The following is a 12659-nucleotide window of genomic DNA, read 5'->3' as shown; positions in this document are numbered from 1 at the left end:
GTGCTGCACTGGAGACATCACAGCTTTCCTCATGCAGGGCTCGATGTCCATCTTGTAGGTGTTGAACACTGGATGGAAGATGATCTTCATTACTAGAAGGACAGGGTAAGAGACTTGAGAGCCTGGGTCTCCACTTAAGGAAACCCATCATCAAAGCCAACAAAACTGTGATTTTAACAAAACATGATTTTAACAACAAGTCAGGAGACTAATAGAACTTCTCACAATGGGTGCTAGAGACGGGAATGATAATTAAACTGTTATCTAAAATTTTGTTTGTGAACAGCTTAATAACAAGGAAAATGCTTGGGTATAATCCATGTTTGGTTCTTAACCTAAGACCAGAAAAAAAATTACAGCTCTATTTTGATCAACCTTTAAATGAAATTTAGCATTTTCTTCCACTGTGAAAGTAATCACAGTAGTACCCCTGACTTTGATTCCAATTAAAATGCTGGGTGTTTTCAAATGATATTATAGTTGTTGCAGAAATCTCAAGCATTGTTTATGCTTATCACGTCTCTGAAATTAACCAAGTTATTAGAATTCATATTGTTTATCACCAGATCCTACATAATGCATTGTTAAAGAAGCACATATATTCTACTCATCCATTTTTGAAAATATTTTGATAAATGTATTTTAATTCTATCATTTTGTTTATTATCTCATGTACTTTATCACTCGCATTTTTAAAAATGTAATCCTGAGGAAGTTCCTGCTGTTTTCTCACTGTGAAGGACTCCATGGTGCAAAAAAAAGTTTGGATTTTATACAGATTTTATATAAGATTCCTGGGTAGCTCAGATAGTTAAGTGTCTGCCTTTGGCTCAGGTTATGATTCCAGGGTCCTGGGATCAAGTCCCACATCGGGGTCCCTGCTCAGTGGGGAGCCTGCTTCTCCCTCTAGCTCTCTCTCCATTCCTTATGAATAAATAAAATCTTTTTTTTTTTTTTAAAGATTTTGTTTATTTATTTCACAGACAGATTACATGTAGGCAGAGAGGCAGGCAGAGAGAGAGGAGGAAGCAGGCTCCCTGCTGAGCAGAGAGCCTGATGCGGGGCTCGATCCCAGGGCCCTGAGATCATGACTTGAGCCAAAGGCAGAGGCTTAACCCACTGAGCCACCCAGGCACCCCTATGAATAAATAAAATCTTAAAAAAATAATTTTTATATCAATAGTTCGTTTCTGATATTTCTTCCTCTAAAAGAATCATCCTATGAAGTTTGTACTTTTTCTATCCCCATTACTGAGATGGGCTGACACACAGAGAGGGTAGGCAAGTTTTCAAAGATCACACAGTAAGTAGCAGAACTTGCCTCTGAAATAAGGCCCCCTACTCTTAAATATAATGTTAAATGGCCTCTTAAGTTGTGTTCCCTGCCCTTAAGGAATTTATAATCTGTTGAGATAGATTTGTTCTACCTCCTTTACTGCCTTCTGCATACAATTCCATTTCCTCGCCTACTTCCATCCCAAGGAAATTTTCTCCATCTGTTATCACATCACACAAAAAATAAAGGTAGATACATTTTCATTAAATGCAGATAATATATTGAGAATGGTTTAGTCTAAGACCCTCTTTGGCAGACCCGAGATGAGGAGAGCACCTAAGTTAACTCATCCTACGTATAGATTAATTTGGCTCTGAATTTTAAAGATTGTATGGATTAGCTGGGAGATGTGCTGCACATGCCTACTGAGTTCTGAGGTGACTGACTTGAGAAATTTTCTCCTGTAGACACCAATACACAGTATTCCGGGAGGGAAAAAAAAAAAAAAACAAACTCATCCACATCCAATGAAGAACCCATCTCTGTGTTATAGTGCCAAGAGCTAAAGCAGAAGGAAAATAAGAAACCGGGGAATGATCTGAAAATGCATCTACAAGGGATATTACCCTCAAAGACAGTGTCTTCTGTTAGCAAATAAAAGGGACTTCCAAGGTGAAGGGTTTCTGGAGGTGCATTGTGATTCATGCTAGTGTGGACTCTGGGATACCTACTAATGGCTCTTCCCCCTCCTCCTTGCAAAGAAAACGCTGGGTTTATCTGGCAGCAGTGTGCACCACCCCAGGGTTCCCAGATGACCTGCATCATTTAAGTTAATCAAGGCAACCCATTCTCTTTGCTAGTGATCGGTTGGGAGATAAACATATAACCCGGTTCTGGCCAATGAGATATTAAGGAAAGTCTTCTGAGAGTTTCTGGAAAGGTTTTTTCCTCCTGGAAAGAGAGGGGCTCTGGAAAAGAGAGCTTGCATTCTACTTGGAACTCTGTGGTGTTAAGACATGGGGTGTGGAGTTGAGGTGGATGCAGCAGACACACTACTGGGACACTAGAGCTATCAGGAAAGATGAACAGAAGAGCCTGGATCTTGGATGACATCGCTGAGTCACAGTAATCAATGTCGTTCTGCTTGGGGCCACTTTGTGACAGCTACACAGTTTCTAGCACACAGGTGTGCACACTCCCTCCCTTGATGGAACCCAAGATGGCCAGGAAAGATGGGTCTTTTAAGGCATGTGGTCTGCTTCTCCATGTTAGCAGTCAAACACCTCACATGTCACATATGGGTTTCAACCAGCCTTGGAAGAACACGCCATTCCTGAACAGCAATCACACCAGGGTCAAGCATAACCCACGTGGGTAGAACGTGGCCAACTGGAATAAGCACTGGTCTCTGACACCACTGAGGCCCGAGATCTCTTTCAGCTGCCTGGAGCAACCAGTGTCTGGTTTGTCATGGTCACCAATAATAAGTCAAGGGTTGTTCCTCCTATCGTAGCCTTCTTTGGGATCAACTTTAAGTGGTGTTTACTAGGGTGAGGAGGGAGTAGATGGAGAGGACTGAAATCTTCAGCATGGCCTATGTTGGCTGGCATGATCTGGCCCCTCCGGCTTGTCTCTCTCCAAACTCAGTCACCACCTCTCTACCACTTTCTCTTTGCCCTAAACTACAGTGGTTTATGGCACAAATGCCTTTGCATACGCTGCTGTCTCTGAACAAATGGTCCCCCATTGCTCTGAGCCTTAGTTAAGACCTGAGCATAGTTCCTCAAGACTCATTTCTCTAGGCAGCCTTCCCAGCCCTCCAGAATTTGTTCTAGTTGTAGTTCATTTAATATCCTATGTCTCTCCTGATAGTGCTTACCTTTCTTTTGGTTTAAAAAATATGTTAAGTGAGTTGCTCCTTTAATGTCTGTTACACCCAACAGTATGTTAATAACATTAGGCAGGGACCGTGTCTTAGTCATTCCAGTATCCCTAGAGCTTTGCCTGGTGTCGGACACATAACAGGTACAATAAACTTGCTGAACAAATGACAGCTCTCCAAAGAGAAGTTAAAATGCTGCAGACACTCCATCACCGAGGATGCTCTCAGAGACAATTACCGAATTAGAACTGGAAGCTGCTTATACAGTTAGGACAAAAATATTTCTGGTAACCAGAACACCTGATTTGTTGGAGAGTTTTCAGGGCTGGTAATTTAAGGACCCACATTCCTCTTATCTTTTCATTCTGCTGTTCCCTTCAGGGCATCGGCTTCTCTTCTTGCACCGGCTTCATTCATGGTTCAGAGTCTGCTGCCACGGTTCTAAAGTGAGAAGATAATATGCTGAGGCAGAAAAATGGAACCTCTCCTCCTTGGGCCCTCATTCAAGAATGAGGGAGCTCTTCCAGGACACCCCTCCCTAGCCAGCGTTGTGCCACACGCCCATCCTTGAATTAACTATTGACTGGCGAGGGAAGGGCATTCTGATCATTGGAGAGTTAGACCAAAGGAGAGTCACCCTGAGGCCAGGAGGGGAACCCAGCTGCATTGATTCCATGAACACAGCCATGATTGTATGAGCAAGGAGGAAGCTGAGTGCGTGTGCCTATGTGGTGCTAATGCTCAGAATGAGGAGAGGAGACGTTTTATAAGCATCCGGGAATGGCTGCCAACCATCGTCATGGTGCATTCACAGGAGGAAAATCATTAGAAGAAATACTGGCAACAAAATACAGGGTACAGCCAAGGAAGAAAAGTGTCATTTGAAGGAAAAGAGAATCACCATATGAAAGTACTCAGTAATGAATTCAGCACTTATAAAATACCTTCTAAGCATTTCTCCCTCATTAACAGTGGCTCCTAATTTATCCCTGCCCCCCGATACCTTTTTGGCTGAGCTGACAGGCAACTGTAGCGATCTTCTAACAGTATAAGGCAAACACAATCAATGGAGACTGATTACAATGCAGAATTGCAAATCTCTCCAAAAGTATGAGCTTCCGTGAAATCGATGCAGGTTATTTCCGAGATCTGCTTCAAGTGCAGGCTAAGGAACTCACAGAAGCACAGTGGTTAACAACTGAGTTGAATATAGGATGATAAGCACTAATACACATAATATTTGGGTTAAAGGGCCAAAAAGAAAAAGGGCTCCTGATAAAAATTCATGAAGTTCCTGGATGCTGTTTTTATCAATAAGACCTTCTTTATGTTACTAATGTGAAAGTCAGGTGAGAAGGGCAAGGTCTATAATATCATCGTATAATTTGGCAGGAAAAATTAACCATCCTCTCCGCTCCCCCCTCTTGAAATTAACATCTGACTCATTTTTCCATTCTAAAATTCTGCAGAGCTGCTATTATGGCCTACATTTAGGGCCACAATATGAACTTACTCTCATAATTTATAGCTACAGCTTCCCCTCCATGGGTAACACAGTTGTGGTTGCCTTTCAATGGGACTTAAGGCCACATTTTAAGAGAGCAAATGATCTTGAAATAATAAGGACCTCCGGTATGCTAAAATGATGATTATTAAGATGCCCTAGAAACATTCTTTAGGATATGATGTTAAGTATAAAGACATGGGACACCAAAGGCTATGCAAGATAACTATAACCATGTAAAAATATTTCTGTGTTTGGATCAGAACTGAGGCAAAAGTTAAAGCGGGCACATACAGGGGAATTAAAGCTAATTCTTTTCTCCCTTTTCCTTTTAACCCTCCCAAATATATTTTATTCTTAATAATTTTTTTGTTAACAACAAGCCCAGGAAATCAATATGCTTTTGAGCTGTTTAGTCTAGCACTATAGTAGTGCTGTGCACTGATTAGGGACAGACATGACTTATGCTCACAGGGCATGAAAGGCCACCTCTGAGATGCCCCGGGGACCCCCATCCTCTGCTATTCACGTCCTTGAGTTACATCCACCCTTGAATGTGGACTCAACTGATCAACGCTCTTCCAAAAAATCCAATACGGCAGAAGACATGGAACGTCTCTTCCAATATCAGGCCATAAAGATCGTGGCTTCCATCCTGGGTGTTCGGCCTCTCTCCCTCTTTGCTCACTCATGCTGAGGGAAGCCATGTTATGGAGCTACCTGACAGACAGACTTGAGGGCAAAGATCTGGTATCTGCTCCCGAGTACCTCATGAGGGAGCTCAGTTCACACCTACACACACACACCCATCCAAGGGCCCCAGTTAAGCCTTGAGATGAGAGCAGACGGGGCCAACACCTTCACTACAGACTTCAGAGGGACGCTAAGCCAGAGGGAACCAGCTAAGCCACACCTAGATTCCTGACTCACAGACCCGGAGACATCAATGTTATATTTACCAGTATTGTGCCTGGAAACTTCTTTTAATCTTTGGGGACAGAATTACAGAACTGCTTTTTCTTATGTACTTTTATGTAATAGTATTGATAGAAATCTTAATTTGAAAATTAAAAAAAACACATAAAGGGAAGTTTAAGGTACTCTAGAGTTTCTTAGATGATGAAAAACAAAGACTTCCCTACCACATTCTCCCCGTACTTACTGAGGGGCTGAGAGTATGGCAGAGATAACTAACAGCTTTGGAATCAGAAGCTGGACGTGCCAAAGCCATATATCGATGGCAGAAGGTTCCATAGATTTTCAGGTGGAAACCTGGCTGCTCGACTGCTTGAGGCAAGCTCAGGGCTTCCTTCGCTGTAGAGGTACCTCAATCCCATAAGCAGAGAGATCCAGGTAGAGGTTGTGGGCTCGGATTTCGGGTGTGGGCACCTGGAGGGAGATGCAGGTTGGGGAGATTATGAAGAGAAGCAATTCTGACAACAGAGCTTTCTGGCTGATTCTGACCTCGGCCTGGTATGGATTGGCACATGTTATTGCTTGTGATTTCAGCTAGCGTTCGCTGAGAGCCCAGTATGTGCTAGACATGGCGTGGGGCTCTGTATACCAAGATATAAAGGATGTCGTCTCTAACTGTAAGTCTAGGCCCCAGACCAGAGTCCGCGGCATGGTGTAATAAGATGGAGAAAGAGTTAAGGTATGTCTGAGCTCCAGTTCTGACTTCTTCTACCAACGAGGTGATCTTACGTGTTCTTTTGTGAGGGCCACCATAACAACTTAAAACAGACCAGGTTGCTTAAACAATAAAAATTTACTTTCTCACAATTCTAGAGGCTAGAAATCTAAGATCAGATCAGGGCCCTTACAGGATTAGTTTCTTTTTTTTTTTTAATTTTTAATTTTTTAAATTTCTTTTCAGTGTACCAGAATTCATTGTGTATGTACCACACCCAGTGCTCCATGCAATCCGTGCCCTCCATAATACCCACCACCAGGCTCACCCAACTTCCCACCTCCCCATCCCTTCAAAACCCTCAGATTGTTTTTCAGAGTCCATAGTCTCTCATGGTTCACCTCCCCCTCTAATTTCCCTCAACTCCCTTCTCCTCTCCATCTCCCCATGTCCTCCGTGTTATTTCTTATGCTCCACAAATAAGTGAAACCATATGATAATTGACTCTCTCTGCTTGACTTATTTCACTCAGCATAATCTCTTCCAGTCCCGTCCATGTTGATACAGAAGTTGGGTATTCGTCCTTTCTGATGGAGGCATAATACTCCATAGTGTATATGGGCCACCTCTTCCTTAGTTTCTACTGAGGCCTCTCTCCTTGATTTGCAGATGGCCACTTTCTCCCTCTGGCCTCACATGATTGCCTCTCAGTCTGTGTGCCTTGTATCTTATCCTTTCTTCTTGTAGGGACACCAGTCCTACTGGATTAGTGCCTCACATAGAACTCATTTTATCTTAATCACTTCTCTAAAGACTCTTTCTCCAAAGACAGTCACATTCTGAAGTAGTGGAGGTTAGGACTTCAACATATGAATTCGGGGGTGGGGTGACATACAATTCAGCCCATAAATCACTCAACTGCTTCATGCTGAAAAAGTCAAAGACGGTCTGGGACTGAAAACCAACACATATTGCAAGAAGAGCAATATTGCCACTAATCCAGCAGGGACAGAAGACACAGATAAATAACTGCAAAATCTATAGGAAACATTTTCTCTCAAGCTCAGGTAGGTACCAGCTATAGGATGCCATATGATTGGAACCATTGTATCTTCCCATGCCCACTTCTCAGAGTAGTACCTAGAAAATAGTAGGCACTCAATCAATAAAGGTTCAATGAGTGAATGAAAGTATGATTAGAAATACACATAAAATCTAGTACAGATGGTTGGGTAATAACAACTCCCACGACACTTGACTATAACCTAGTTATTTAAATGCTTATCTTCACAGTGTCAAAATGAAACAGATTTCTTGCTCAAATCGTACCAGTTACTGTGTCTCTTCCAATTCTTTTTTAATCTGTGGGTGTATGCTTAACCTACCAGTTAGCAGATGCTTGTTCTGCCTCAGCAATTAATAAAATCATTAGTTTTCATCTCTAAAATATTCTATATTTTATTCTATATTCTATACTGCCTTTGAGGGGGGCAATAAGCCTTTGGAGATAGAACAAGATTGAGTTTGAGATGCGAGCGACAGAAGCCTTCATCAACAGATGAACAGGTTAGCACAACTTCTGTGACTCACGCCATCTCCTGTGTTACTCCAGTGCTTCTCAGACTCTAACGGGTACCAAAGTTACTCAGAGATCTCAACAAAACACAGATTGCTGGGACCCACTCTCCATAGTATCTGATTCTGGGGCTCTGGAGTGCACCCTGAGCACTGGCATCTCAGCTGGTTCCTGGTCATGCCAACGCTGCTTGTCTAGGGAGCATATGGTAAGAGCCAAGGAACAACACCAAGATTTCTCAGCTCGGGCATTACTGACATGGGGCCCAGATAATCCTTGAGGGTAGGGTTGGTGCTGTTCTGAACATCATAGGATATTTAGTAAACATCCCTGCTCCCTAGATGCCACAGCACATTCTCCTCCTAGTGTGACACTCAAAAATGTCTCCAGGCATTACCAAATATGCCCAGGTACAATCAACCCCAGCTAAGAACTACCGGTCTATAGCATTTTCTTCTGACTTACAGATTCAATTGCTGATATGTACTTCCATCAGGGAAGTACCAGGGCAGCAGAGATGAAGGTTTAACAATGATAGCTAATAGTCATTCATTCAATATGTAATAGATACCATGCATTGGCTGAGACTTTTGCATATGTTATATATGCAAACATGATATATGCAAACACATTTGCATATATTATCCAATAAAATTCTTACAATAAACATTGATGTAGGTGCCAAGATCAGTGACATTTTCACATTTGAAGGAACTGAGACACAGTGGATTGAGGTCAACTATTTTGTGTAACCATATGGATTAAGAACTGATTGTACAACTTGTGTAAAAGTCTCTGGGGAAGGCGTTATTATCCCCATTTTAAGATGGGGAAACTAAGCCTGGTTTTTGGACTAAGGCTTAGAGAAGCTGGGGAAGTTGTCTGGGTTGCAGACCCAGTAAGGGGTGGAGCCAGTCCGTTCTAGGACATGTTCTCCACCTTCACATACTTTTGTTGTTGTTGTTCTACGAGGTTCCCTTTTTTTCTGAGATGAATCAGTATTCAGACACTACTACTAACTCGAGTCCAAAGTTTATTCCTATTTACTCAAATATCCTCCAACGTCCTTTCTCTGCCTTATGAGCTCATCAAGGACACAGCTTTCTATTTCGTTGTCATGTCTCCTTAGGTCTCCTTGACCATGACTTTCCTTGATTTTAATGGCCTTGACCATTTTGAGGAGTGCTAATTAGTTATTTTGTAGGATGTTCCTCAACTGGGATTTCTCTAATATCTTTCTCATGGTTAGATTGGGTTAATGGCTGTTTGGGGAAAATGCCACAGAGATAAAGTGCCATTCTCATCACGTCACCTCGAGGGCACCTCCTACCACCTGACTTATTGCTACTGATGTTGACCTTGACCTCCTGGCTGAAGTCCTGGTTTCTCCACTGCAGTTACTCTCCCCTCCGGGCTTTGTCCTTTCCATACTGTCCTCTCTGGAAGGAAGTCCCTGTGAGCAGCCCACGTCTAAGGAATCGGAGACATGCTCCACTTCCCTTGAGGGCGGAGTACATACAGACATTATCTGGAACCTCTCTGGGTATTTTTAAACATTTTTTTTTTGTTTCCTTTCCAGTTCCTTGCACATAATAAATGTTTATGAAATGTTTCTGAATGAAAGAATAAGGAAACATTATTAGAGCTAGTATTTTGTTCCACTTACTCATTTCTCCTGAACCAACAGTCTATAAGAGAACTTCTCTCAACTATGGATGACGTGTGAGTCTATAAGCCTTCAAGGGCAGAAACCAGGCTTGGCTCCCTTTGTGGGGTAAGGTCTGACACACTGAAAACGTGGAGCCTGACATTTTAAAATGTGTTTTTTTTTTCTTGCATCTCAACCCAAGTATGATCAGTGATCAATTTTGGCTTTGAAATTGTACTATATTATATAAGCATGGCAGGGGAGGGGGCATTGCAATCAGAAAAAAAAAAAAAGTCTATAAATATGCCTGGGGCAGGGGGGGATAATGGAAAACAAAGATAGGAAACACTGCTCCCAGATGATGCTCAGTAGGTAAACAAGAGAGCCTGGGTAGAATACATGGCTAAAACAGGTGTCCAGGGAAAATCAGAGATCTGGTCCTGTTTGCCCACTTAAGAGTTGAGGAGAGTGAGACCAAAAAAGATTTGAGTTGAGCCTTGAGCCCTTCCGAAAACTTGTAGCAGACCCAATACAAGAAATAGGAACTTCTGAGGCCAAGATGATCTCTCCTTCCACTTACATAAGGAAAGCATTTATCAGACAACTGTTGTGCACCTGCTTTCCTCGTCATGTTCCCAACATTCATCAGTTGTATATACGCACCAGCCCAAGTAGGCAAAAAGAAGCAACAGAATCCAACATGGGTCAGAGCTTGTGGCCAATTTCCAAGGGACTTCAAGCTCCATGATTCAGCTAAGAATTTGTTAAAGGTTTAAGGCTTTTTGTACAGAAAGAAGGTCCTGAAAAGTTTGAGGTATGCACTGACTTGCTTTAAGAGACATTTTTATAGAACTACTCATAAAAGAGCAATCCTCCTTATACCCGGAAATTATGCAGAACAGAATTTTAAAATGCAGTTACCCCTGATGAAAACCTATTACACTGATGTGATTACCAATGATCTTTGGAAGTTCTAAGTATGCATTTACAGGATCTGCTAAGTGGAATGAAGACAATCATTAAGAACAACCAATTACTTCTTTTACTTATCATATTACAACTGCTATGCTAATAAACTCAAACAGTGAGCCATTAAAAAATTGCTATCTTTTTTCCTTCTCTTTTGCCAACGTACAAATCATGGACATCAAAACAGACATCTAGGGACAGGGGAAGAAAACCAGAATTCTGTAAGTATATGATACTGTAACTGAGTGAGCAGTGCCTTATGATAAACATGCAGCATGTTCAATAAAATTAAATCCAAGTGGATGAGGCCCAGACATCCTTCAGCAATAATCAGAATGGCACAAAGGCAGTCATCAGGGCTTATGTGCAGATCTGTGTTTGGCAACATAGAGTCTACAGGTCAGATCTGCAGCTGTTTTTAAAATGTGTTTTGCTGGAATACAGCCACCCTACTTGTTTACGTATCGCCTGTGGCAGGACAGACTCTCTTTTTGTAAGAGATAGTAGCCTCTGTCTCTAGAGAAAGAGAATGTAGTAAAATCATTTGTGATTTGAGCATTTTTTAAAAGACTACCCAGTTCAGAAGTGTGCATCCACACGGAAATGCAGAGGGGATCGCACTCGAAGAGCTGGACACTGGAGTCAGTCTGGCTGGGCTGTGGGGGTAGGGCAGGTCCTTCAGTTGAGACACCCCAGGTGTGCTCAGAGTTCAGTGTTGGAGAAGGAGGTCTGCCCCGGCTGGAGGTGCCCCTGCTGGGGTCAGCTGCTCAGTCTGTCTCTCTGGCAGCCAATAAGCCCCCTTCATCTGTCTGGCCATGCACAGGACCTGAGCCACAGGGACCACAAAGACCAGGAAGAAATGGGGGAAGAAACAGGCCATATACAGCCCAGTTCCCCTCTGCTTGCGGTTGTACAGGTTAAGGAATTACTTTTTGCTCCAGAGATGAAGCTAGAAATAGTCTTTTTTTCCTGTAAAATCAGTGAAGCCCAGAGAACTCAGCTTTGTGTGGTCAAACTCATGAAATCTTGAATGCCACCTCTCCTCTTTGGGGACCCATTAAAGGGAAAAAGGAAGCCCATCAGCCAAAAAGGAGTTAGAAGGCTCTTGCAGTTCCAGAGACTGTTGAACTGGGTAGAGAGGGAAGGGGCTGAGCTGCTACCACATGCAGGCTTCTCTTGTCGGTTTTTTCCAACACCAAATGGTTACCCAACCAATCCCCTCAAACCTGACTGACGCTAACCTACAGGAATTCACACAGACTCCCCAGCTCAAAGGCTCAGTCCCCTTAGACTGACCCCACTTGAGACACCAGCCCCAAACAGGGTGCCCAGGCTACCCACACTTCTTCCGGACCCATGACCCCCGCTCTGAGGTCCCACATTTGCTGCAACAACTCCCAGAATTCTGGAAAAACATTTTACTTAGCTTTACCAGTGTTGAATCAATTGAACAAGGAGGTCATGACACTGAGACGACTCTAAAACCTTGGTGGCTTGAGACAAACCGAAAATTAGGCCGGGATCTCCTTCAAGGTTAGGAAATCAAGCTGCTAATGACAACCAATCACCAACAGCCAAGGAGGTTTTAAACTGTAGCCAATCTACACTCGCCTTGCTTTGCTTCCACCTTTGCCCAAAGATAGTAGCTTCTCCTCCGGAGCTCCAATGAGTGCAGCCAAGCACACTGGGGCTTGATGGCTTCCCCATTCTAAACGGTTTTGCTCAAATAAACTCTTTAAAATTGTTTCTGTGCCTCACTTTATCTTTTAATATTTCTGGCGCGAGACAGGGACCCCAAGGAGGAACCCCCCCCCAACACCAACATCCCCGAGGGCAGGAGCAATGAGGTGAGGGTACCTGCTGGGTCTCTTGCGCTCGCTGCTCCGGCTACCCCAGGAGGCAGGGGGGCATGTCCTTCTTGGAGCCTTTTGTGTTATGAGCTTTCAGGTCCTTTGAGCGTTTTGTTGTTGTCGTTGCTGTGTTGTTTTTTTTTCCCAGACGGTCTGCAAACCGGCCCCACTCAGACCACATCTGACTTAGAAACTGGGTGGCAGGTCGGTCCGGTGTCAGACTGGTTCCGACTCAGAAACCGGATGGGTCCGGGGTCAGACTGGTTCCGGCGTCGGCCTGGTTCCGACGTGGAAACCGGATGTGCCCCGGATCAGACTAGTTCC

General features: G+C 43.3%; 1 long non-coding RNA gene across 1 annotated transcript; it reads right to left on the bottom strand.

The window, feature by feature from the left end:
• Window positions 1-3481: 3481 nt before the first annotated feature.
• Window positions 3482-12540, bottom strand: LOC116580303. The gene is made up of 3 exons (XR_004281593.1): window positions 12343-12540; window positions 4162-4323; window positions 3482-3599 (listed from the first exon to the last, which is right to left on the bottom strand). It is a non-coding gene; the product is annotated as an uncharacterized LOC116580303 (long non-coding RNA).
• Window positions 12541-12659: the final 119 nt, after the last annotated feature.

Source organism: Mustela erminea, chromosome 19 (assembly GCF_009829155.1).
Source record: "Mustela erminea isolate mMusErm1 chromosome 19, mMusErm1.Pri, whole genome shotgun sequence".
Classification (NCBI taxonomy): domain Eukaryota; kingdom Metazoa; phylum Chordata; class Mammalia; order Carnivora; family Mustelidae; genus Mustela; species Mustela erminea.
This window is presented reverse-complemented; position numbering and strand designations above follow the sequence as displayed.